Genomic DNA, 24,407 nt, shown 5'->3' with positions numbered 1-24,407 from the left:
GGTTCCCCCAAGGCCTTCAGTGTTGTCTATAGTTTTCTATTGCATTCTATGCAAATTCCTCTGACTGCTACTGTACATATAGTGTTTATGTACCTCTAGTTGGGGGTATTGCCTAGACAGTATTTTAGTATTTGTATTACCATAAAGTGCCTTTGTTTAAAAGTGTGGTTCTTTCATGTGTAAGTGCTGTGACTAGTGGTATTGCATAAGCATTGCCGCTCTTAGCAGAAACTTGGCTGCTCATCCGCTACCTCTAGGGAGCCTGGCTCTAGACATTGTTCCCAAAATGGAATCCCTCCAAGATATGCATCCAAATATCAAGCATTAGTACTATTAATACCAGAGTGATTTCAATTTGTTCTTATTGAAAATTGTGTTACCATACATATTTTATCAAATAGCGATCATACTCCCACAAATGACTCGTACTAATCACTCACTAATAAAACTAAACGAGCATTAGCTGGATAATTCTACTTAAGTTGGCCCCCGGACTAATCTCACTAATGTTTAGAGCTGCACCAGTCTGCCTTCAAACCTGGTAGTCTTGTTCAGTCACACCAAAATTATGCTGTGAATATTTCTTGTACGGAGAGGCATCTAATCTGACGGGGAATTTTGCTCGAATTGAGTCGAACAGGCTATTGGAACATAGTGATAGTGTGCCCCGTGCCCCCTTCAAAGATATGTTCTATCATCAAGAGTTCCCGATGTTCAGGAGTGAGACAAGATTGTGTAAAAAAGAATGTATTTATCAAGTTTCTTTATGTGGGGGGGGGGGGGGGCCATTTGAGTAGAATTGTCCAGCTAGTGTTTTATAGTTTTATTAGTGAGTCTGATGTGAGTAATTTGTAAGGAGTAGGCTTTTTAGGTCCTACTGTTTAATGGAATGACAATTTTGAATATTAAATAAAAACAATGTTATTGTTCTGGTATGTATCACTGTTTGACGTGTGGTATTATATCTTTTGATTAATTCCATTTTGGGACCCTTGGTTCTCTTTAGTTCGATTGCTGCTCCTGTCCTGCCTTTGATTTTTCAGCACCCTTTTGTTTGGTATTCTTAGACACCGACTACCTCAATAATAGTAACAACTGCTTTTACACCCTTCACCACAATATCAGGCCACCTCCCTCCCCCAATTTAATTACTCAGCAAGTCGACCCCGGTTACCAACTCTGCAAGAAGCGATCCAAATTCCAAACCTTTAAATTACACTGCAGACCATTACGCTGCGCCGCGTGACCAGACTTAAGCAGCACTGCTTCACAGGAGTGCAGGTCTCAGATGGTAGTGCATGTACACGCATCTCATGGTCGCGAGACTCGAATTACACGTTTGCCACATCACTGACCTTCAAATGGAGTAGTATGTTGAGAAGCAGAGGGGATACCTTATAAAACCTAAGCTTTATTCGTCAGCTCCTCCAACCGCCATAGAATCCACCCCCACCCCCCCCCCATCAAACTCTGGGACCTCAGTGACATCGAGGCTCCAGATGCTGGAACACCAGTGTAGACCAGGTTCCAGGCTCCTAGACGTTCCCAGCACAACATATAGTAGTAAGGAGTGGGTGCTTACCACAGACAGCCTCCAAAAAGTTAAGGCACCATGGGGCAGGGCGTTAGCAGCGTCCAGAATAAGCTGCAAGGAAGGGAAACAGGGTTACGAGTAACCAACGGATCACACTAAAAACATTTACAGCAGACCACTGTAACATGCACAGCAGGAGTACTGGATGAACAGGCATCAGCAAAGCCATATGGCACTATCGTCAGAGCTCCTTTAGGAACTAGGAAGACCATCGTGAGATAAAACATCACCTGCCTAATTGTAATTCATCCCACTGCCACACAGGGTTAAGGGTTAATAATGTTCTCCAATGGCATTGCAAGGGAAAGTACGGCTTATGAAGTCTTACCTTTAAGAGCAGCTAAGTCCCATATGGTCCAGGACGGCTTCCTTCTTCGGTAAACACCTAGACCTGAAAATCATCAAGAATATTTAGTCTTCCACAACAGAGAATGACCGACGTACATTTGATATGCTTCGGCTACAAAGACCAACACCACAGCTTCAATGGAAACACTCAATTGAGATCCATTGGTGTGAAATGACCTTTCGTCGTGAGCGTTCCCACAGCAGCAATTACTTCAGTTGCAGAGAACCATTTTAACTATGGTTTTTGGCGCCTAAACCCTTCCCTATAGTTCCTCCCCCCGCCCCCCAAATAAATGCCAGCATCACATCGGGCAGTTTAGTGGCTACACCGAGGTTTTTCATTTACCCAAGCTGAGGCACATCAGACACTAAAAACACAAGAAGCTTCTTGGCAGCATTCCCCAGTTTCGCTCTTGTAAGTAAACCCGGGCATTGGCTACCCAGTTATTCTACAGAATGGCACGGCTAATGAGCAATCAATAGCGCAAGCTATGGCAGAGTAGGATGTGCGGGCGTCAAAGCTTCCTTAGACCGCAGCAACATTCTTAGAGGGCAGACCTCAGCAGTCAGATCCATAGAGGTTGTCATCATTAGTATCTGGTTCGGGATAGACTCATCACTGGTCTGCTTGCAGTAGGGACAGATGAAAAGCAATGAGGAAATAATTCGTACCTGGTGTGAGCTGCAGATCAGGACCCCTCGGAGACATCATGGACCTGCACAGCTGTAGGAACACAGACAGCATGATAAGCTGGACTTCCACAAGAAAGTCAGTCACATCTCATTGGTTCAGACATGGGCAAATCAAATGCATGCACAAGGAGGCATCTCACTATAACAGCAATAAATGCAATTTTTGCATAATAAAGGTAGTAGATGGAACTGAAATTACACAGAAGTTACAAGAGCAACTCCCGTTCCCCCGGGTTAATACCTCAGACCACAATATGGAGGTTTTCTATGGTCATGACTTCTCAAATACCCGTAATTGAGTAAGATAATATATATTTTGGGTACTGTAACCTCGTGTAGGGTTTTAATCTACGGTCGATCACAAGTTTCAGTATTACATAATGTACTACTGCAGGTTTAGAACGTGATGCACTCAGCTGATTAAAGTGAGCGAGTACAAGGAGTTGTGGGTGTCAAGACTTTGCCTACACCCCAGCCTACTCCTGAGCAAGGGACAGACCTCAGCAGTCAGATCCATAAAGGTTGTCGTCACTAGTCTCTGGTTCGGGATACTCATCACTGGTCTGCTTGCAGTACGGAAATCACTCAAAAGCAATGAGGAAATAGTTCGTACCTGGTGTGAGCGGCAGATCAGGGCACCTCCGAGCCACCGTGGGCTTGAAGTACTGAAAGTAAGAAAAAAGCATTATCAGCTGGACATTTGCACAGGAAGATCAGTTATGCAACGCTTTTATTAGGGAATCAGACACGGGCCAATCGAATGTATGCACAAAGAGGATTGTCACTCCAAATACCAGATTTTGGAAATTCTGCATAACGTAGATAAAACTGGAATTACATAAGTTAAGCGAGTAACCTCCCCACCCCAAGTTACTACAGAGCATGGCTAGATGTTATCAACTAAGTAAGATTATATTTTGGGTACTGTAGCCCAGTGTCTCGAGTAGGGTCTACATCTACGATCGAAGGTAGGTTTTATATCATAGTTTACATAATTTAGGACTACAGGTGATGTGACGTGATGCTCCAGGTGGTTTGGGGAATTGGGTTATAGAGCCCGTCACAAGGCGTCAAACCATTGTCTTCCAACGACGCTCCACTAAAGGGACGACCTCCAAGAAAGCATTCAATAGCTGGAGCGGTGGCTGAGTACAAGTTGTGGGTGTAAAGACTTTGCCTACTCCCCAGCCTCCTCCTGAGCAAGGGGCAGACCTCAGCAGTCAGATCCATAGAGGTTGTCATCACTACTAGTCTCTGGTTCGGGATAGACTCATCACTGGTCTGCTTGCTGTAAAGAACTAGATCAAAATAAATGAGGAAGTAGTTCGTACCTGGTGTGACCCGCATATCTGGGCACCTCCGGACCATCGCGGACCTGCACAGCTGCAAGAACAAAAACGCATTAGCCTAAGCTGCTTCCACAGTCAGCTGGTCACTTGCACAGTAATGTCTCAGTTATTCAGCACTTTCATGAGAATCAAACAATGTAGGTAAAAGCAGCATCATTGACATGGTTAGGTAAATAGCTCCAGACTAGATGGTGACGTACCTTAGAGGACAACGGCGAAGATATCGTGACTCGGTCGGGTCAGCAGCAGCTCAGTTTTCCTATAAAGAGATTTTGAATGAGTGGCACGGTAAATGTATACAAGGAACAAACTTTGTATAGAGTGGTATGCAAATTGAAGCAGGGAAGAGCACGAAGTCAAGGTAGTTGTAGTTCGGTTACACCTATTCGAGGAGACTTCACAGTACAAACTCTGGAAGCACATTGCAAAAACTGAGATGAAGAAAGGTCTTCCAGGAAACAATGCTCAGTCTTGCTAGCCACAGACTTCATGCAAACCACTGGCCTTCCTTTACACCCAAGGTCACGGTAAAGCGACACTAGCTTTGATCAAGTAATCTAGTAAAGCTGCTAAAAATCCAATACCGAATACTGTCAAGATAGGGTGAAAGGTAACTAATTCGTGCGTTTTTCAAGTTAACTCAATGAATATGTAGTTACAAGCAAACAGTTAAAGGTTAGGCCGCTTTCCTAAATTTGTTCAGGTGTTGCCATGCATGCCGAATGTCTGCAAAGTCCTAAAAGCCATAATGTAGATAGCTGGTGCACATGTGCCACGTCCGTCAGCGGGGTAAGACCAATTACTTATATTCTAGATTTGATCTAATCAGACTAACAGGTTATCGTTCAACGAGCAAGATCCTTTATCACAATAGACGCTTGTCTACTGCTTTCCAGTAGGAAGTGTGGCACAAACGTTGGCTAGGCTGCTTTGGTGCAGTCGGAAAACAAAAGCGGGCCGATAAAAAAGCTTTACGATAAAGCCAACTCTTAGCCAAGAGTAAAATAACTAAGTCAGGAGGTAGTGTGCATCTGGCTTTGTAAACTATTACAAAGAATGATTTCACCATCTGCAATACAGAGTGCAACACAATGCTCATCCACATTGATCTATCCCCCGCCCCACTCCTCGTCTGAAGGAGGGTAGCATGAAAGTAAACGAAATACTAAAAAACAATGCCAACTCCCCCACCGATGCTAATGGGAGAGGCAAGGCGCACCAAAGTTCATGTAGAGTGCATGTCCAGGCACCTCATGGTCGCAAGACTCGAAAGTGACAATGTGCCACTCGTAGACCAGTGCAGGAGCCAGGCACGAGGACTACCAAGTAGTCAACTTATCAATATGACAGTGTTTGTTGGCTAATGCAGTTGCTTACAGCCCTGCAATCTAAAGTGGAGATGGCAAGTAACCGGCCACACGTATACTAAAGTGTAGAAGACTGACGCTTTATAAAAGGAAAGCGGGTAGATGTTACACCAGGCCTTCCATTTTCCATGTTCATGAGCTGACCGAAAGAAAAAGCCTCCTAAATTGACACGACGGGCAAGCTCCACAGAATAGCGCTGCTGCAGAGTAGCACCCGAAATAACTGGGTTTTCTATCAAGTGCCCCATCATGTCGTAACCTACTCAACAGTAGGTCACTGAAGACCGTACCCTTATTTAGGACGAACATTTCAGTGGACGCATTATCCACAACTTGTAAAGAGCCGCCTATAAACAGGCATTGGTACCGAAAGCTACCAGGCCCAAATTGTGCTTTTTAAGCCCTTGAAAATGATTAGATCTTACGTCAAGATTCTGGAACGTTCAAGCAAAATAAAACACCCAGTTACTAGACTTACAGGCATCAGTCAAGCCATGCGGCTTTCTCGTCATAACCCGTGGAGAGCTCGGAAGACCATCGTGAGAATGAACATCATTTGCCTGACGACGCCCTGACCAGATAAGCATTCAACTTCCGAGCAGAGCAAGCACTAATATGTTGCACTAGGTGGCGGCTATGGAGCAAGTTACAGAAATATAGAATTATACCTCCAGCTGCTCTCTCCAGACAACGTCTTTATATCCATCTTGTTCCAGTGATAGACGCTGCTCCTAGTGAACCTGGGAGGATAAAACATGCACGTTAAAAAATAAAGCGAAAGCACACAAAGCGCATAAGTCTGGTCCAAGCAGCTATGACTAAAGCCAGCACAAGTAGGCACACACCACTTTTCTGTAAAGTATAATAGAGTCCCTCAGTCTCTGCGTGTCAAGTCGCAGAGATGCACTTGTATCAACATAGAATTTAGAGCCCAGTGCTGACATCATCGGGACAGACCACTGGCCAGTCTGCACTCATGGAACAGGAGTGCACTTTCCAAGCAGAAATAGGAGATTTATCACGTAAACACAAGCACGCGTTCACAGCCTGACGCATTAACCTATGGACAATAACCACCATGACCAGCACGCACTCTACAGCAAACAAGTAGATCATTGACAGTTTTTGTACTTAGTTACCACACAAAAAGGAAATAGTAAGTTGCGTACCAGAGAAAGGTCTTCACCGTGGGCTTGTACGATATTTAGCGCGCTGCAGCGTGGCTCCCAAACCTAAAAGCAAGAGAAATGTTAGGAACCACGGGATTCAGACACTCAGTATCCCATACCACAGTATACAACAGTGTCAGAACGCTTATGGCCAACGTGCAAAAAAGTGTAGCAGCACGAAATAGTGTTCGTATTTCGTACCCTGGCTCAGATTAAATAATGGGTGCGCTGCCTTGGTCCGCACCTCGAAAGGCACAGCTGGTGCAGACCAAGACTACCATAAGGAATGTGGTGCCGCGGGGAAGAGTATTCAGTTGGAGCAGCAGCTTCCAAGCTGCCTTGATCGACGGTGCACGCAGCAGCGATCTATGCAACAGCTTGCAAGGTGGGGAGGTCTGGCAGTTGGCAGGCCTAATGCCACATTTTGCTTTCTCCATGGGCCTGCCCTCCGTCAGCCCAATAAATTCTCTGCAGCATGAGCACATGGTGCCAGCCATACATACAGACTACGCGCAGTCCCTCAGTATCTCTGCATGTCAAGACAGAGAGGCACTTTATCAACACGGCATGTTTTAGAGCCCAGTGCTAACATCATGGGGACTGGCTGTTTTCAGCAGTAAAAGCTGAACCATACCAGAGCTTTCGGTGGTGCAAACAAAATTCCACCTACACCGCGTTCAAGTCTACAAAGACAATTCACATACAACACCAAAGGCTGGATTGTGGTGTATTCGGCAAAGGCCTAATCACCGTAGCGGGGTAATGAGCTGGGAACCAATCCATCAAGACCGCTTGATATTTACCCAGGATTTAGGCTTTGTAGTTTTTTTTTAACCTTCCTACAGAACTATCACTTTTAAACCTTTATGCACTGTTAATGTTCAATCCAGTCACTAGATGGTATTAATTTGTCTTTCCTTACGTTTTTTCTGTAGTTTATATAGCGCTAACTTGATTTGAACGTTAGTGGAACGATTCATATGAAAGCATTGGTTGCACAAAATAACATTCATTGTCTATATGTAGAGATTTAAGTGATTTGCCCGAAACAAAGGATGTTGAGCCCGCGCAGTCTCAAACCTGTTCGGCAGCTCTAGCCGTAACGTCACATCCTGGGTAGCGAGGCAGGCAGATGCCACATGAAAACTCGGCGTATTATGGGCTCGAGTTTCCAACAAGACACGAACTGAGTCAGAGACAGGCTTCTGGACAAGTTCAGTGGCTCACCCACCTCTACACAATGCAACTCTGGGGTCACTACCCACGTGAACACACCATTAAAGTGATAGACACCTCTGAACGCTAGAAATTATTAAGGAAAACCCGTTTTAAAGTATGCACATGGTATGATTAGCCGAAGATTACGGTTAAAGTTAGTAACACTGCAGCACACTCATTACAAAGGGTGTACAATAAGACTATCAAATGTTGGTGATTACACAGTAAAACTACTTTAACACCAAGTATAATTGTATGTAGCCACAACTAGCAGCTTTCGCAGCTATTCTCAATACTAAAGGTGCCCCCTCCTCCCAGCAAGTCGCCAAATTAAGGAGAGAGTTAAAAAAAAACGTGTCCCTCAAGGATACATTTTCAACGAGTCCACTAGCTAATTCCCGCCCCATCTAAGGAATCTTGTAGGCTTATGAAATAAACTCAAACATTCGTACACAACACGTCAGCATGCACACGTGCAGCGTCCTGCTAAGCTATTAGGTACGCTTAAGTGTCGTTGACTAGCCCCTACCCTTTAGCGCGGTTTCAAGATGCTAAAGATGGCGCCCACCTCCTACGGCCACGTGTTGCTCTGATTTGGTTTTATCACCGCTGATGAAGCCAGGAGGAAAGCGCTGTAAACTACGTCTATGTCTATGTTCTGCGCCCGTGACGGAACACGCTCGCTACACGATTGGACAAACGAGGGACTAAACTAGCCCGCTAAAAGCCTGCGGCGCGCCTGTCTTAACGGTAGATAAGACTAGAGGCAGGAAGAGTGCGAGCTAAAATGGTGGAGGAATTAAACCCCCGCCCCTTGCATATGTCCTACCGATTGTACCCTTTAATATTCCTTCTCACATACAAGTTTTTAACAAAAAAAAATAGTGGGTGCGGACATACGCTCCTGGCGGAGGTGAATAAGTCAAGACAGCAGGTCACTTTAGGGAAGTGGAAGTCATTAATAGCGACAACGATGGGTGAACGCTAGAGATCAACCCACTGCACAAGACTTACCAAACAGCCCGCCGATTAGCTACTAGAAGCGGACTCAAAGATATCGAGATGGGGGCACCACACCTGCAGACCACAAGTTCGACCCGAGCAGAGAAAAGGAGAAAACTGAAGGCACCGAATCGTCTTAAACTGGGGATCGAGACCCTGGATCACCTTCAGCTCACCTTGCCACAAGCGCGTGAACGGACAACGGTCCCGACACGCTATTATCTGCAGCTGCATTTCCCTCCGGATACTAAACACGAAAGAGACTCGAGTGCGTCTGCAGATTCCTTTTAAAGAAATCCGTGGCCCGAACACGCCCTCTCGTGACGCCATGTGTTATTAAGCAGAGGTGGGGTTTTCTGTAAACTACGGTGTCCTCTTTGGGACAGAATGCCCACCCTACTTTTTAGAGGCGCGATACTAGCTTATGAACATTCTCTTTTGCGTTTCTAGTTCTATGGTAGTATGTGTGACTTCCTGTTGCTCACCTCCCGCTGTTTGAGTGTCGGCGTCAGCTCAACATCATGCATTTTGGGCAAAAGAACTTAATCTTCATTTTCGTGCCTACAAAAAAAGCAAGCATTGGCAAAGCCAGTAGGACTCTCCTTTTGGATTTGATAATGCAGACCTATTGGCTTTATTGATGCTGTTCAGAAAAATAAACGAGCAAAAACAAAACACTAGTGCAAAATGAGGAAAGAAGACTTGGCAAATTAAAAGAAAAGAGTTAACTATCGAAAATAAATCTTTCCAATTTTGTTTGTTCTGCTGGGCACGTGTCTGCCAGTCACACATCTTCTGTTTGCAGGGCCCTAGAAGTTAAAAATAAGTACCACTGTCACATCAGGAGTGGTGGAAGTTGAATCAATCAGTGCTTGGTCCCTGCTCCACAGACTGGAACAGAAAGGATGTTAGGCCTGCAGTGACCAATTATGAGGCTGTAAAGAAGAGTGCCAGGCAAGCAAACAAATTGTAAACAATGGGTGGTCTCCAAGCCCCTTTTAGTTAACAGAGTCTCGCAAGCAAGACACGTGCTGGCTAACGCTCTTGCAGGCTCGACCCTAAAACAAAAAGGCAAATGCTGATCAGCATCGGCAACCCCCACCCCAAAAAAACACAATGATGTATATGCGCATGTGTACACTTATACACTATGATGCTACAGTGGGACATCGTCATGATATATATATGTCTACATGCAAACATTTTAGAAGATGACAGTGGGAAACTTAAAAAAAAAAAAACAATCAGGAGAATGTATTTTCCCATTGATGTCTATTGAGGCCTGAATTGGGTCTGTTGGCATTGATGGGACTTGCAAGTGTGCTTCTGCAGGATTGGATATCAATAATACAAATAATTGTTTTTCCTTACCTGTCAGGAGCACGGAGAAAGTTCTATGGAAAGCAGAGGGAGCTCGACAAACATGTTGTGCACTGGCCTGCAAAGTCACACAAAACCAGTACCTGTCGGCTGAAGCCCATTGAGGAATCAGGTTTTTGCTTGCAGGAATCAGGAGGTGAGAAACTAGCCTTGAAATGGGTAGTCTCCCACCTGAATCAGGAGGGTTGGCATGTATGATATGTGTGTATGCATGGTGCTGCATGTGCACCTACGCATCATTAGGCTGGGGCACTCTAGTGTCATAATGCATACGTGAGCTTACACTACTTGGTCCAGGATGGATCTTATACAGTAATTGCACTGATGATCCCTTTAAAGACCCTGGTTGGGTGCTGCCCATTAGGTGCAAAGGGATACTGTCTTGAGGAATTCTGGAAATTCCTCTTTGGGGAAAAAAAAACAGCACACATACTCTTTCTGAATTAAGCAACAGTGTATATTTCAGCAACCAGATACAAGTTCATGTCAAGTAATCCAATGGCCTACCCTTCAGTGGGATTAGCACCTCAGGCCATTAGTGCCTAGACACAAGTACTAGTAGATGTAGTAGCGCATAACAACCTCTAGGGTACAAAATATATTCAATTTACCACAGATGTTACAGCGATTTAATAATGAAGCAGGCTTTAGCCATCCCTTCACTTTCAAACTCATCCAGGCTTTCTGGCTCCCCATCCCCCAATGCGACTATTTATATCAGTTTGTATTTTTACAAGGAATGGCGGCCATCAGATTGGCAAAGAAACCACATAAAAACAAGGCAGTAGTACGTTCAAAATGTAGGTGCCTCTACAGATAGAAATGCATACAATTGTTACAATAAACTTTGCTACAATGACCAACTGGTCAATCCCCCTCGTTCCCCTCCCACTGAAACTCAGAGCCAGAAGACTTCAGGGCTGTATACCTGCCCCTTAGCATTAGGACCCCTATGTTCTCAAACCTGGAGAGAGGAAGTTTTAAACAAAATCATCTAAATGAGCTGCAGTGGCACACCAACAGATTGACAGGTAGGAACAGGCAGCTGAATTGTAAACACAACATATATACTAAAGTGCTCGGCTAGGGTATAACACATATATCACTTCAAACTGTATACGCATGTGTTCACATCTGACAGAAAATGGCAATAGCACCACACTGAAATCACATGAGGGACTCGGGGTCGGTGGGAGAGTTGATATATTATATGTAATATAATATGTACTTTGTGAATCTCTTTAGAAACATTTGAATTTAAATTGTTAAAATAAGGAGTGACAACAAAAGACTTGTAAAACAAAACCGGAATTTGGAATCAATTTAAATAAGGACAAAGTCCAAGTCATTTAATAACATGCACGGACAATATGGATGACCATGGGCCTCTTCACGGTAGGTGCATTGACTAAAAGGCATTTTCTCATGTCACATGTGGTAAATGCAACTTCTTACATCAGTTACAAAAACAGAATGTCCAAATGTTATAACACTTCATAGAATTTAAGAGTTTAACAGTTCAGAAAATAAAGTCACAATATGTAGTTTCTTTCTGTTGGATGACTAAATGACATTTTTTTTCAGTCAGTCAATACATTTTTGCCATTAGTCTGATGTAATAAACACAATGTACCTACCAGTAACAATGACAAAAAGGCAGGGGGAGTCAGAGAGGCAAGAAATAGTACTTCAATCACATCAGGAATACCAGGCGGGCACTGATTACCTTAAATATACTTGTGCCTGGTCCTTGCTCCACCGAAAGGGTCAGATGTGACGTTTGACCAGCCCTAACATATTAAGGAGGCTGAAAGAAGAGTGGCAATGGATCCAACAAATGGTAAGCAAGGGGTGGGCTCCAAGCCCTTGTAAACAATAGTGTCTTGAAAGCGACACACATGTGCTAGTACATGCTCTCTTAGCTCAACCCTAAAAATGAGTGTGTTGTGTAATGTAACTGGTGCCCAGGTAAATTGCTCTAATACCTTTGGTTCGAGTTTGCCTATATAAAATTGCAAAAAAAATAATACTCTTCCTTCTTTACTGCTTTATTGCTGAGGTTGGTTCAATAAGACCATAATTCGTACTTGAAATGTTATGCTTCTCTCTTGGTGTGACATTGACTCCTATGCAGAATATACCATTTTAAAATGCTCAGACTGTTATACGGTTCCTACTAAAATCATAGGACTGTGTATTAGGATGACAGAACTTCAGATTGTGCGGGAATAAGTCCATCCACACTGTCAGAAACTACCCTCCGAACCCCTGGCTAGCTCATAGAGCCTCACCTGAACCCCTGACCTGACCAGGTGGAAGATGATTATGGCAACCTAAACATGACACTCTGTTTCCCCAGGGAAGGCATGGAAACATATCTCACCCTTTCGTTGTATTACTCATGTAATTCAGGAAAGGTTATGGATAAATGGAGATGCAGAGTTAAATGATATTTTAGCAATTGTTAGAAAAGCTGAGTAGAGCAGTCGTAGTGCGAAAGCCATCAAAACAGAATCTAAAGAGTTTGGGGAGGATACCATTAATAAAATTAAACATAAGGAAACGAGTAAAGTTAAAAAGGAAAATGTGAAAGGTCAACAGACCTTTATGAGTGATGGTCAAAGGTGCTACCGCTGTGACATTAGTTCGCATTTTGCTTCCTTCAAATATTGTCCTGCGTTAAAGCAGAAGTGTGCAGCTTGTGGGGCCTTAGGACATTTTGCGAGAGTGTGTAAAAAAAAAAAGAGAGGCAGTAATGTAAAGTATGTAGAAGATACAAATGACAGTTCAAGCGAAGATGACAATAAAGTCAATAAGTTCATGCATTGTGGCAAACAAAAGGAAAAAACTTTTGTTTTCAATGTGCATGAAGGTTCATTTTGTAATAAGAAAAAAACTATGGGGGTCATTACGACCTTGGCGGTCTTTTTGCAAGACCGCAGAGGGACCGCCGTGCGGAAGACCGCCTGTGCAGGCGGTTTGCCGCTCGGCATATTATGACTGTTGGCTGCTCTCCGTCTTTATTCCGACGGAGAGCCGCCAACAGCCATACTTGGGGGTGGCCGGAAGTTGAGGTTGATCCACCTCCACTGCCACGCCAACAGAACACCGCCCAGCGAATCACGTCGTGTGATTCGCCGTGGCGGTGTTCTGTTGGAGTGGAGGTGTCGGCGGAGCTGCCCCCATGGCTCCCGTCCCCTCCCCTCCCCGAGGATCGACGGAACAGGTAATTCGATCGTCCGTTAGGGGAGGGGGTGTTGTGTGCGTGCATGGGGGTGTGCGTGTGTGTATGTAGAGGGGGTGTGTGAGTGCGTGTATGCTTGCGGGGGTGTTGTGTGTATGGGAATGAGTGCGTGTATGGCTGTGGGTATGTCTGTGTGGATGTGTGCGTGTATGTTTGAATGTGGGTGTGCGTGCCTGACTGTGTGTGTGGCTGTGGGCATGTATGTCGGGGTGTGTGCGTGTGTGTGTTGGTGGTGCCTGCATGCGTGTTAGGTGTGTGTGAGTAATGTTATGTTGGGGGTCGGGGTGGGGAGGGGGGCCCTGCCACCTTTGGGGGGTGGCAGGGGTTGTGGGGGGTGTAGGGGAGGGAGTCAGGGTGGTGGTGGGGGTGGGGGAGACCCCTATCAGTGCCAGGGAAGGAATTCCCTGGCACTGATAGTGCTTACCGCCATGGTTTTCATGGCGGTTCAAACCGCTGGAAATCCATGGCGGTAAGCCGGGTCCAAATACCGCTGGCGGTATACTGACGGCCGCAGGGCTGGAGACCCAGGTCTCCAGCCCGGCGGTCGTTTCCGCCCTGGTGGACGGGACGGAGAGCCGGCGGATGACCATGGCGGTAACCGCCATGGTCATAATTCACCAAGGTAAGACCGCCAGCCTGTTGGCGGTCTTACTGCCGGTTTTCCGCCATCCGCCAGGGTTGTAATGACCCCCTATATGTTCTATGTGTATTGGTGGAGTTGACATACAAATGTATATTGACTCTGGTTCTTCTTTTACTATTATCAACAAGGAAGTATGGAAGTCAAAATTTGCAGGAAACTTGGGTAGCAGTTTGCAAGAACCCGATATTTGCCCGGAAGGTTTTCAGGAAAAAAAATTGATTTGCTGGGGTATAGAGAACTTAAGTTTGCTTTTAAGAACAGGAAATCTATTGGGAAGTAATATGTGGCAAAGAAGGGGCCATCAGTTTTAGGCTGGAAAGATCAAGGAGAGTTACACATCACCCTTGATCCGAACAGTCCTGAACCGGTTATGGTAGTGGATGAGGAGGAAAACATAGCGAAAGACATGTTAAAGAAATTCCCTAAAGTTTTTAGTGGGGAAATTGGAATGTAAGAGGTTTTTGAACATAACATTGTTTTGAAGTCTGATGCTTGTCCAAAAATACATCGTGTGAGGAACATTCCCATAATCGTCAGAGATGAAGTTGAAAAAGAATTTGACAAATTGGTTAGAGCGGACATCATTGAACCGATTGAATCCTCTGAGTGGATTTCTCCGGTTGTGGTAGCAAAACGTGCGAATGGGAAAATTTGTTTGTGTGTGGATTTACGCCACCTGAATAACAACATAATAGTGGATAAGTTTCCATTACCGAAAATTTCGGAGATGCTTACGCTTTTAAAGGGGGTAAAATGGTTTTCCACCATAGATTTGTCGGCTGCATACCATCAGATCAAATTGAGTGAAGAGAGCAAAAAATACACAGCATTTATCACTCCATTTGGTTGTTTCCAATATAAAAGATTGCCATTTGGTCTGGCACCGGCTGCAGCAATATTTCAGAGGTTAATGTACCAATTATTTGGAAGACTTACCAATGTGAGATGTTTCAGGATGACATTTTGCTTTTTTGGCAAAGATAAGGCAGACCATGAAAAAATGTTGGAGGAGGTTCTAGGTACATTAGATAACAAGGGTTTGACTGTGGAACACTCTAAGTGTACATTTGGTGTGCAGTCAGTAACATACCTTGGACATGTTTTGTGTGGTGAGGGGGTAGCTACGAAACCAAAGTTAGTGGAAGCCATTTTGAATGCTCCACCTCCTACGTGTAAGGATGATGTCAGGTAATTTCTGGGAATGATAGAATTTTATGCAAAATTTGTGAAAGGTTTTTCTGGCAGAGTGTACAACATTAGACAACTACTTAAAAATCACATTAAATTTTGTTGGTCGCAGGAGTGTGCAACAGAATTTAAGGATGTTAAGAATGCGATTGTACAGGCTCCGATATTAAGTAGTTTTGATACAGGGTTGGTGAATGTTGTGACTGTGGATGCTAGCAATAAAGGATTGGGTGGTGTGTTAACACAAATTGATGATTCTGGGAAGGAAGCTATTATTGCTTTTGCTTCTCGTGCCTTATCACCGAATGAAGACAATTTTTCGGTAATAGAGAAAGAAACACTTGCGTGCGTCTGGACACTAGAACATTACAGGCCATTTGTATGGGGGAAGAGATGTATTTTGCGTACAGATCACAAGCCATTAGTAAAACTGCTGACTACTGAAGGAATGTTTAAAGCTTCAGCTAGGATTGCTAGAAGGTCTATGCATTTACAGGATTTTTTGTATGAGATTGAGTATGTTCCAGGAAGGAGTAATGTGGTGGCAGATTTTTTGTCTCGCATGCCTACTGGGATGTTAGAATGGGGTGCTGAAGAAGGGCAGGAATTACAAGTTGCATTAATTCATGATGATGGTGCTTTGACTATAAAAGAGGAGACGTGGAAAGAAAGGTATTCCTTAGATAAGGATTTACAAATGTTGATGAAATGGGCGATGAATGGTTGGCCTAACAAATCCCAAATTCCAAAAGATCTAAGACAATTTTGGGAGGTGAGAAGGGAGTTGTCAGTTGTTCAAGAAACAGTGTTTAGAGGTGATAGAGCTATTCCACCTAAGACACTTAGGAGTAATATTTTGAGGTTGTGTCATGAAACTCATTGTGGGATTGTGAAAACTAAACAGAGAGTGAAAACATGGTAGTGGTGGCCAGGGATGGACATTCAAGTGGAAAGAATCGTCAGGGATTGTGTCATATGTGTGAATTCGGATAAGACTTTGAGGACACTTAAACCTAATATGTGTGAAACAATCATACCAAAGAAACCATGGCATACGGTAGCAGTAGATATTATGGGTCCCATTGGTATTTCTGAGAAGTATATAATTGCAATGATTGATGTTTTTTCAAGGTGGCCTGTGGTGACAATTGTGGATAAGGTAGATTCCATAAGGGTTTTGACATTTATGGATAATACTTTTGTGGAGGAGGGTTTACCTGTACAGGTTATCAGTGACAACGGGGTGTAGTTTGTATCTAATTTGACTAAGAAGTATTTTGAAAGGATTGGCGTTAAACATAGGACTACATACTTGTACAATCCCAGTGGTAATGGTATGATTGAGAGGTTTAATAGAGTTATGAAGGATGCAATTCAAATTGCATGTAAAAATGGTGATGACTAGGAGGCTCAAGTTTTCAAAACATTGTGGCCTTCATGATGCTCATGGGTTATCTCTGTTTGAACCAATGAGGGGAAGAATACACAGGACTAAATGTAACCCAGAATGGTTGTTAGGGACATCTGATTGTAAGGTGTCTTTTGAGAAGGTCAGGGAAAGAATTATGAAGAGGCATCAGAAATATAAGCAATATTTTGATAGCAAGGGGGGCTCGCAGAGGAATATTGAAATTTGCAAAGGAAGTTGGGTAAAGGTGAAGTAACCATGGAAGGAAAAAAAAGGGGAGAGCCAATTCACAAAGCCAATTCAAGTGAGCAAGGTGCTGCGTAATGCAGTTCTTCTGAGTGATGGAAAGGTGTGGAATCTTAAAAGAATATCTGTGTTCAAAGGATAGAGTGATTCAAAATGGCATAGTTTGAATGATTCCATAGAAGATTGTTCTCAAGAAAGGAATGCTGTGAGTGGAGCTGGTCTGGTGTGTAGTGGTGATAGTTTGGAGATTGGAGAGAATGGTAGTAGAAATGATGGTATGGAGTATGACGAGGAGGATTCTTCAGAGACTGCGGGTGGTGAGGAAGGAGGAAATGAAGAACAGTTAGTTTTATCACCAAATGTAGAACAGATAGTTCTAGAAGACATGGATAATATTCCAGATAATGTTCCGGAGGTAAAAAGAGGTCTTTACATGGAAGGTACAAGTTACAAAAGGAACAGAGTGTGTTCCAAACCTAAGTGGCTGGAAGACTTTATGTGATTAAGACCATATATGTTATTTTAGCTTTAATGCATTGTGGGATTTATGTTGGTTAAGGGGAAAAGATAAGTTAAAATGTGATCTTATTTCATAATGTATTTAGGGGATTTGTGTTTTTATTAAAGGGAAAGATGTGTTGTGTTCTAGTTGCTAGGAGATAAGAATGTTATTCTCTGTTAGTTTCTTTCGTTCCTGCCCTCGCAGCCGAAATTCCAAGTTCGTTACGAGGAATGCGGTGCAGCAAGAGCAGGAAGGGAGACATACAGAGGAGACGCTTGGCAAGCCTTTGTTATTATCAACTTGAATAAAGACGTTTCTTATAAAACGACGACTCCGAGTCAACAATCACTATTCAGAAATGCGGCTCCATTCGCACCTACTGGAACCCCAAAAATTGATTGTACACATGAAGTGCACACATACCCTAGGGCCATGTGTGCTACATGGCACTTTAAAAAATGCATTTTTAATGCATTTTTAAAAATTTCCCATGTTTACCATCAGCTTGGAGTTTATGGTAATAGCATTTCCTAAATGCCCATTTCACATTTAGGAAATGTATGATACATGTGCTTATGGTATCACAAATAGGTAATCCCTATTTGTGATTTCATATTTACGGAATCGCAAATTGGGATTCCCTATTTGGAGTCGCAAATGTAGGGAATCACAGAAAATTGTGATTCCCTAAAATGGGACTGCAATGCCTTTCATTCATTTGGAAAGGCTATTTGGCATTCGGAAACTGTGGAAATTTGCGATTCGCACTGTTTGTGAATGCAAAATACTTTGATATATCCGGCCCTATGAGTGCAATTGTGTTGTAGTGAAAGGGAAGGTGATGAACCAGCAGTATTGTAAATGATGGTAACTGAGTGCTGTTTAGTGAGGGACAATATAATGGCTGTGGCGAGTTGATAGTAGATGGAAATGGGTTTTGAGAAATCCAAGAAGTGAGCTGTAAGAAGTCGACAAGGACAGAGGGCATGGGGATTGCGCAGTTGTTATGAAAAGACAGTGGTGTGCTCTGTGTGAATAAGGGTCATGAGCAAATAAAGAGCATGAAGCACAGATGATAGTTACAGGTTTATGTGATGACTGCCACAGTGGCACACATTTTCAGTCCTTGGATTTTATTTAATAAAACTGTGCATTTTGCAAGTTGTAGTTTTGGTTTGATTACCTTGAACGATTTGGAGTAGGACACCTGAAAACATTGATTTGCAAAAGCAAAGTTTGAACTTGGTCCTCTCTGCAAGGTCATCCCCAAATGTTTTCCCTTTTTCCCTTCATGTTTTGCTGAATTTCTTTTTGTTGGACTTAGGACTCTGTGCTCCTTACTACTACTAACCAGTGCTAACGTGCAATTAGCTTAGACCCTATTGGCATATTTAATTTACTTGTAAGTCCCTTGTAGAGTGGTGTTCTTTATACATAGGGCCTGTAAATCACATGCGACTAGTGGGCCTGCAGCGCTTATTGTGCCACCCGCTTAAGTAGCACCTTAAAACATGTCCCTGGCCTGCTATTGCAGCCTGCATGCAGTGTTAAATTACCATGTTGACTTGGCACTTAAACCCCCTTGCCAAGCCTTACATTCCCCTTGTATTATATATGTCACCCCTAGGAAGGCCCTCGGCAGCCCATAGGGCAGGGTGTTGTGTAATTAAAGGTTGAATGTAGGAGGCTGGCCCTCTATATAGTGTGCAAAACTAAGCACACTTTGCAGGGGGTCCAGGCAACCTCACTTTGGTTTCCAGAGGCAACAACTAGATCACCCAATGCTCTAATTTTGGAGGTAGCTTGGTCGAGCAGTAAGGCTAATCTTGTAGAAGTGCAAAGCATTTGTTGATTATATTCAGAGTATCAATCATGCACCACACACATTCAAAGGAATAACTTGAGACCAATTTACAAAAATGCTCTTATCATTTTTAAGACCAAGATCATTAAGGTTGGTTAAGTACTTTTGAAGATATTCATTTTTGAAGTTCTAATAAATGCAGTTTTTCTGTGCATTATTACGCACCATAGGAATCAATAAGCAGTCACTTTTAAAAATGCATATAAAATTGAACATTTATGTTACCAGGTTCCGTTTTTCCAGGTTGGTCGAGGCCATCGGTAGGCACACTGTGCAAGCAGGAGAGGCTTGGGAGGCTCCTGGTTTTGGCGGGAGCAGCGTTGGAAAGTCTCTTGGAGCAGGTAAAGGTCCACTTAGGGGAACCACTTGGAAAAGGGTGGTTCTTGCAGATTTTAAGGTGTTGCCTTGGGGTCCCCTTGGGGTGTCAAGGTCACAAGGGGTGTGGGACTCTGTGGGCGCAGCTGGTTTCTTGCTGCAGGGCGCTGCGCAGCCAGGTACAGGTGAGCTGTCGATCCAGGAGCTGTGAGCAATGGAGTGGGAGGTCCAGGGTGGTCCAGAAGCCCCTCGACTGCGGCTTCCTCCTGGTCTTTTTTCAGCTCTGCAGGAGCTGGTTTTCTTGGTGTCCGACGTCTACTGACTAGTACCTGGGGTATTGGCATGACTTGGCCACTGGAGGGTGCAGTGCCACCAAACTTGGCACACTTGCGGGGCTTGAGGTCAGTCCAGTGTCCAGCTCCTCCATAGCGGTGATTGTCGGGTCCTGGGTGCAGCAGGCAGGGTTTGGAGCGTTTTCGTGATGCAGAAGGTCCACAGCTCTCTTGCTTTGTCTCTTAGTTGGTGCTGGGCTTCTTTGTCTTTTTGAATCTAAAATCTTGGTCTAGAGGTGCCCACTACATACTGAATTTAGTGGGTGTTTTAGGGGGAACCTGGTAGTGTCCAATGGAACACTTACATTTGGGTGGCTACACCCACTATAGTGACCACTTCCTGTGGGAAGGGTCACTTCCCTAAACCTTATTGGCTATTTTCCCTCCATGCAAGATGGAGGAAAATGAAAAAGAGGGTTCACCTCGCAGGCAACACCTTAGGGGTGACATAGATATTGACTGCACCATTGAGTCGCATTTGATGTCCCTTTTAATTTGAAACCTTACATGTTAGTTAGCTTCTGTCAGAAGTTAGACACATTGGAGTGTCAACCGTTACCTCTGCAATTACCTTATAAAGCTACCTAACCATCCTCAGCAAACACCAATACTTTAGGGCTTTGCTGCATAGACATATCAGAAATATATGTCTGTCTTAAGAACACACAGCTCATTCCCATAGGGCTTAATAGGCCTGCCTTAGAAGAGACTTACCGTATTTTCCGGCGTATAAGACGACTGGACGTATAAGACGACCCCCTGCTTTTCCTATTAAAATATATGGTTTGGGCTATACTCGCCGTTTAAGACTACCCCTCTTCCAACGCACACCAAATAAAAATTAAAAAACATCAGATTTGATTTTAATATGGTAATTTTAATTCAAATGCTTATGACATGCAGGTACTTAGTAGGAAAACTGTCACTTATAAACATAAGGCTGTTTGTCATCAAACATGTAAACATAAAAGTGGAATAGCCTGGGGCACGCGCAGGAACACGCGCCTGTCCAGACAACTGCCAGCGAGGATTGCGGCACACGGTAAGAACAGCTCAACTCACGCATGACCAATCAGCTCCGTGTCCACAAGTAACTGAATCTTGTGGGATGCGGAACCCATCGTACGCTTGGAATCGATTTCCAAATGCAGCGCACGGTGGCTCAGCTACAGGGCGCCTGTCCCCGAAGTTTCAGCAAGCCGTATACCGGCGTATAAGACGACCCCCGACTTTTGAGGAGATTTTCAGGGGTTAAAAAGTCATCTTATACGCCGGAAAATACGGTACATATATAGTTGAGTGACTAGTAGACTTTGATATTCGTGGTAATGGAAAAGTCATGCACAGCCTCTTCAGTCTGCAATGGCAGCTGAAAGTCGTGTTTTCACTTTGTCACACACAAAGTGGAACAATCAGTGCTGGAGCTCTTGTGTGGACAGCCAGCCTTATATGCCCTTGGTTACTGGGTAACATATACTAGGGCTTATAAGTAAGTAAGCACATGCCAAATGGTGGTATCCAATTCAACTTAACAGTTTAAAAAGGCAAGGAACACTGGCACTGAGGTCTGGTCAGCATGCAAGGTTTCAAAGTCGAAAACCAGCAGCTACAGTCCAAAAATGGGGGGGGGAAATTGGGGAAAACGTGCAAAAATCCTGTTTTCCTACATACCTGCGCTGGTACATTACATGGAGGAACCCTAACTTCCATCTTGGGAAATCCAAGCCTACCTGGTGAAGACATCAGGAGTAGAAGAATCCCCCCAAACACATTTGTGTATGCTGCATTTCTGTGAGGTGGGTGGGACACACACTGGAGAAAGGGAGGAAGGGACTCTCTCTTTACCCTTCAAAAAGTTGCTGTTTGATTACGTGATAGATCACAAATAAGGGGCCTGGACACATTTCAGAAAAGGAGATGGGGCTCATAAGGGAATCATAAAGAATAGGGCTGTGAGCCCGGGTTTAACCTTTTGATGTACATATCACTGGGCTGATATACAGATGTGAACATTGGTCACTCCCATGAATTGTGCTGTGGATCAATCAGCTTTGGAGTCTTATCTGCTGTGACAGACACTCTTCAAAAGAAGCAGAACCCCATCATAAAATTCTAAAGAACTCAGACCCTAAATCTAATTTGTTTCCAGAAATGGACTATAAGAAGGGGAGGTTGAGACCCTAAACTTTGTTATCTGCTAAGCAGCCAGATGGGCTGTGTGAGGAGGGAAGCTCTGCAATACTTCTGCCTATGACCAAGAGTGGGGGCCAAGGCCTGCCAGTCTTCCTGTTGGGTGAGAAGACATCACCCAGGGAAACTAAGTTCACCTGTCCTAAAGCCTGGAACACCAGTGCCTGCCTGTTTGCTAAGATCAATATGTTTGCTGTGAGGAGGGAGTGAAGTCCTATGGGGAGCTCTACTGTGAGGTCTCCCTGTGCGAGGTGTGAGGATTCGGCTGTGCACTGATAAGGTCGTAGCCTGTGTGCGCACTGTACTCACTCCCCTAAATTTGGTGTATCCACAATTGGCATATTTAATCTACTTATAAATCTGTATAAAAGTGCATTATTTGTGCCCATGACCTGGAAATTAAATGCTACTAGTGGGCCTGCAGCATTGAATGTGCCACCGACTTAAGTAGCCCTTTAAACATGTCTCAGGGCTGCCACCGGAGAGTCTATGGCCCTCATTACAACCCTGGTGGTCAAAGTACACTAGGGCTGTTTTGTAGTTTGTACCACCAACAGGCTGGCGGTACCAACTTGGGCATTACGACCGCGGCGGAAACGCCACAAAGGCAGTTCAAAGTGGACAAGGTGACAGGGTGGGACACAAGGGGGACAATCAGGAGAGTCTAATTTCCTGGCGGTGGTCTTGGCAAGTGTCTCTGGCTTCTGTCTGGGTTGCAGGGAACCGTTGCGGGGTGGTTCACTTTCTACAGCGGGAGGGGTGCTGGTGGCTTGTGGGTCCTGTGGCAAGGCCTCCTGCCCACTCGCTGCAGCAGAAGTGGGGGGCTGGTCAATGGACTGGCTAGCGGTAGGGGACCGCTGGTGTGCTGTTGCCTCCCTCATGATGTTAGCCATGTCTGTCTGCACCCCTACTATGGAGATCAGGGTGGTGTTAATGGCCTGCAAGTCCTCCTTGATCCCCTGATACTGTCCCTCCTGCAGCCTCCTATTCTCCTGCACATTGTCAAGGATCTGGCCAATCATGTCCTGGGAATGTTGGTAGGCTCCCAGGATCTCGGAGAGTGCCTCCTGGAGAGTCGGTTCCCTGGTCCTGTCCTCCCCCTGGTGCACAGCAGTCCTCCCAGTGTCCCTGTTGGCCTGTGCCTCTGTCCCCTGAACGGTGTGCCCACTGCCACTGACCCCAGGTCCCTGATTGTTTTGGGTATGAGGTGTGGACAAGGGCCCCTGTACAGTTGGCACACTGCTGATTAACGTGTCCTGGGGACAGAGGTGGGTGCTGTGGTGTTGGATACTGGGGGGGGGGGGTGCTCTGTGGTGGACTGTGAGTGGGCTTGGGTGACCGGCTGTCCAGTGGTCCCTGATGGGCCAGGTTGTTGGTCCAGATCCTGAAGTCCAGAGTTACTGTCATCACTGGGGGCATCTTTTGTTGGGGGACTGGAAAGTCGTGGCACCTCCTCTCCACTGGGATTGGCTGGGGCACCTGTGGGGATGTAAGTGGTGTATTATGCTTCATGTCTGTGACATATTATACATCCCTGGCTTCCCCTCTATAGTTGGTGTTGCCCTGCCACCTTTTGCTTGTGTATGGTGATGTATTGTGTGATTGTTAGGTTCCCTATACTGTGCATGCTTTAGTGATGGGTGTCCATGCAGGGCTGGGAGGGCTGTCCATGCATTGGTATAGCATGCAGGGCTCGGCATTGTGGTTAGTCATATGTGTAGGTGCAGTGTGTGGGATGTAGTAGACTGATGGGAGTGAGGGTGAGGGTGTGTGTTGGCATGCAGGTATTGGGGATGATTAGAAGTAAATATTGACTCACCAGTGTTCAGTCCTCCGGCTAGTCCAGCGAGTCCCTCAGGATGCAGTATTGCCAAGACTTGCTCCTCCCATGCTGTGAGCTGTGGGGGAGGAGGCGGGGGTCCACCGCCAGTCCTCTGTATAGCGAGGTGGTGCCTTGCTGCAATGGAACGTACCTTCCCCCGTAGGTCGTTCCATCTCTTCCTGATGTCATCCCTTGTTCTTGGGTACTGTCCCACCAGGTTTACCCTGTCCACATTTCTCATAGCTCCATCTTCCTTGGAATGGATATGTACCTGTGTTCCAAACAGCTGTGACATTTCCTCCACCATGACCCCTAACTCCTCATCAGTGAAACGGGGGTGCCTTTGTGGGGACATGGGTGTTGTGTGGTGTGTGTTGGTGAGAGCGTGTTGAGTAATATGGTGTGGTGTGTGTTGTGGGGTGTATGAGGGATGTATGGGTGTAAGTGGTGTGTGCGTCTAGTTGCCTCTTTTAATGTTTGTGTCAATCTCCTGGCAGTAATTGTTGTTTGTAAAAGGTTGTGGGTAATGTGGG

The 24,407-nt window shown here is 44.8% G+C and overlaps 1 long non-coding RNA gene and 9 other non-coding genes across 11 annotated transcripts in view; all 10 read right to left on the bottom strand.

The window, feature by feature from the left end:
* LOC138246314 (uncharacterized) overlaps positions 1-9,019 on the bottom strand; it is a 38,735-nt gene extending 29,716 nt beyond the window's left edge. The window contains exons 1-9 of one of the 2 annotated variants that reach the window (XR_011194262.1): positions 8,917-9,019; positions 6,521-6,583; positions 6,020-6,091; positions 4,185-4,243; positions 3,967-4,018; positions 3,249-3,300; positions 2,615-2,666; positions 1,923-1,985; positions 1,583-1,645 (exon numbers count right to left, since the gene is read on the bottom strand). This is a non-coding gene — a long non-coding RNA (uncharacterized lncRNA). Of the gene's footprint in view, positions 1-1,582; positions 1,646-1,922; positions 1,986-2,614; positions 2,667-3,248; positions 3,301-3,966; positions 4,019-4,184; positions 4,244-6,019; positions 6,092-6,520; positions 6,584-8,752 lie in introns of both variants that reach the window. The other variant, XR_011194261.1, reaches the window with a different exon arrangement.
* On the bottom strand, positions 1,279-1,358 carry LOC138247505 (small nucleolar RNA Z195/SNORD33/SNORD32 family). Its single transcript, XR_011194537.1, has one exon. It is a non-coding gene; the product is annotated as a small nucleolar RNA Z195/SNORD33/SNORD32 family (small nucleolar RNA).
* LOC138247512 (small nucleolar RNA SNORD35) lies at positions 1,742-1,829 on the bottom strand. Its single transcript, XR_011194544.1, has one exon. It is a non-coding gene; the product is annotated as a small nucleolar RNA SNORD35 (small nucleolar RNA).
* On the bottom strand, positions 2,499-2,567 carry LOC138247529 (small nucleolar RNA SNORD50). Its single transcript, XR_011194558.1, has one exon. It is a non-coding gene; the product is annotated as a small nucleolar RNA SNORD50 (small nucleolar RNA).
* Positions 3,133-3,199, bottom strand: LOC138247534 (small nucleolar RNA SNORD50). Its single transcript, XR_011194563.1, has one exon. It is a non-coding gene; the product is annotated as a small nucleolar RNA SNORD50 (small nucleolar RNA).
* LOC138247532 (small nucleolar RNA SNORD50) lies at positions 3,846-3,917 on the bottom strand. Its single transcript, XR_011194561.1, has one exon. It is a non-coding gene; the product is annotated as a small nucleolar RNA SNORD50 (small nucleolar RNA).
* LOC138247507 (small nucleolar RNA SNORD34) lies at positions 4,080-4,149 on the bottom strand. Its single transcript, XR_011194539.1, has one exon. It is a non-coding gene; the product is annotated as a small nucleolar RNA SNORD34 (small nucleolar RNA).
* On the bottom strand, positions 5,826-5,912 carry LOC138247514 (small nucleolar RNA SNORD35). The gene has a single exon (XR_011194546.1). It is a non-coding gene; the product is annotated as a small nucleolar RNA SNORD35 (small nucleolar RNA).
* Positions 6,219-6,306, bottom strand: LOC138247550 (small nucleolar RNA SNORD88). Its single transcript, XR_011194571.1, has one exon. It is a non-coding gene; the product is annotated as a small nucleolar RNA SNORD88 (small nucleolar RNA).
* On the bottom strand, positions 7,034-7,123 carry LOC138247549 (small nucleolar RNA SNORD88). The gene has a single exon (XR_011194570.1). It is a non-coding gene; the product is annotated as a small nucleolar RNA SNORD88 (small nucleolar RNA).
* Positions 9,020-24,407: the final 15,388 nt, after the last annotated feature.

Source organism: Pleurodeles waltl, chromosome 7 (genome assembly GCF_031143425.1).
Source record: "Pleurodeles waltl isolate 20211129_DDA chromosome 7, aPleWal1.hap1.20221129, whole genome shotgun sequence".
Classification (NCBI taxonomy): Eukaryota; Metazoa; Chordata; class Amphibia; order Caudata; family Salamandridae; genus Pleurodeles; species Pleurodeles waltl.
Note: the sequence above shows the minus strand (reverse complement) of the source record. Positions and strands in the feature narration are given on the sequence as shown.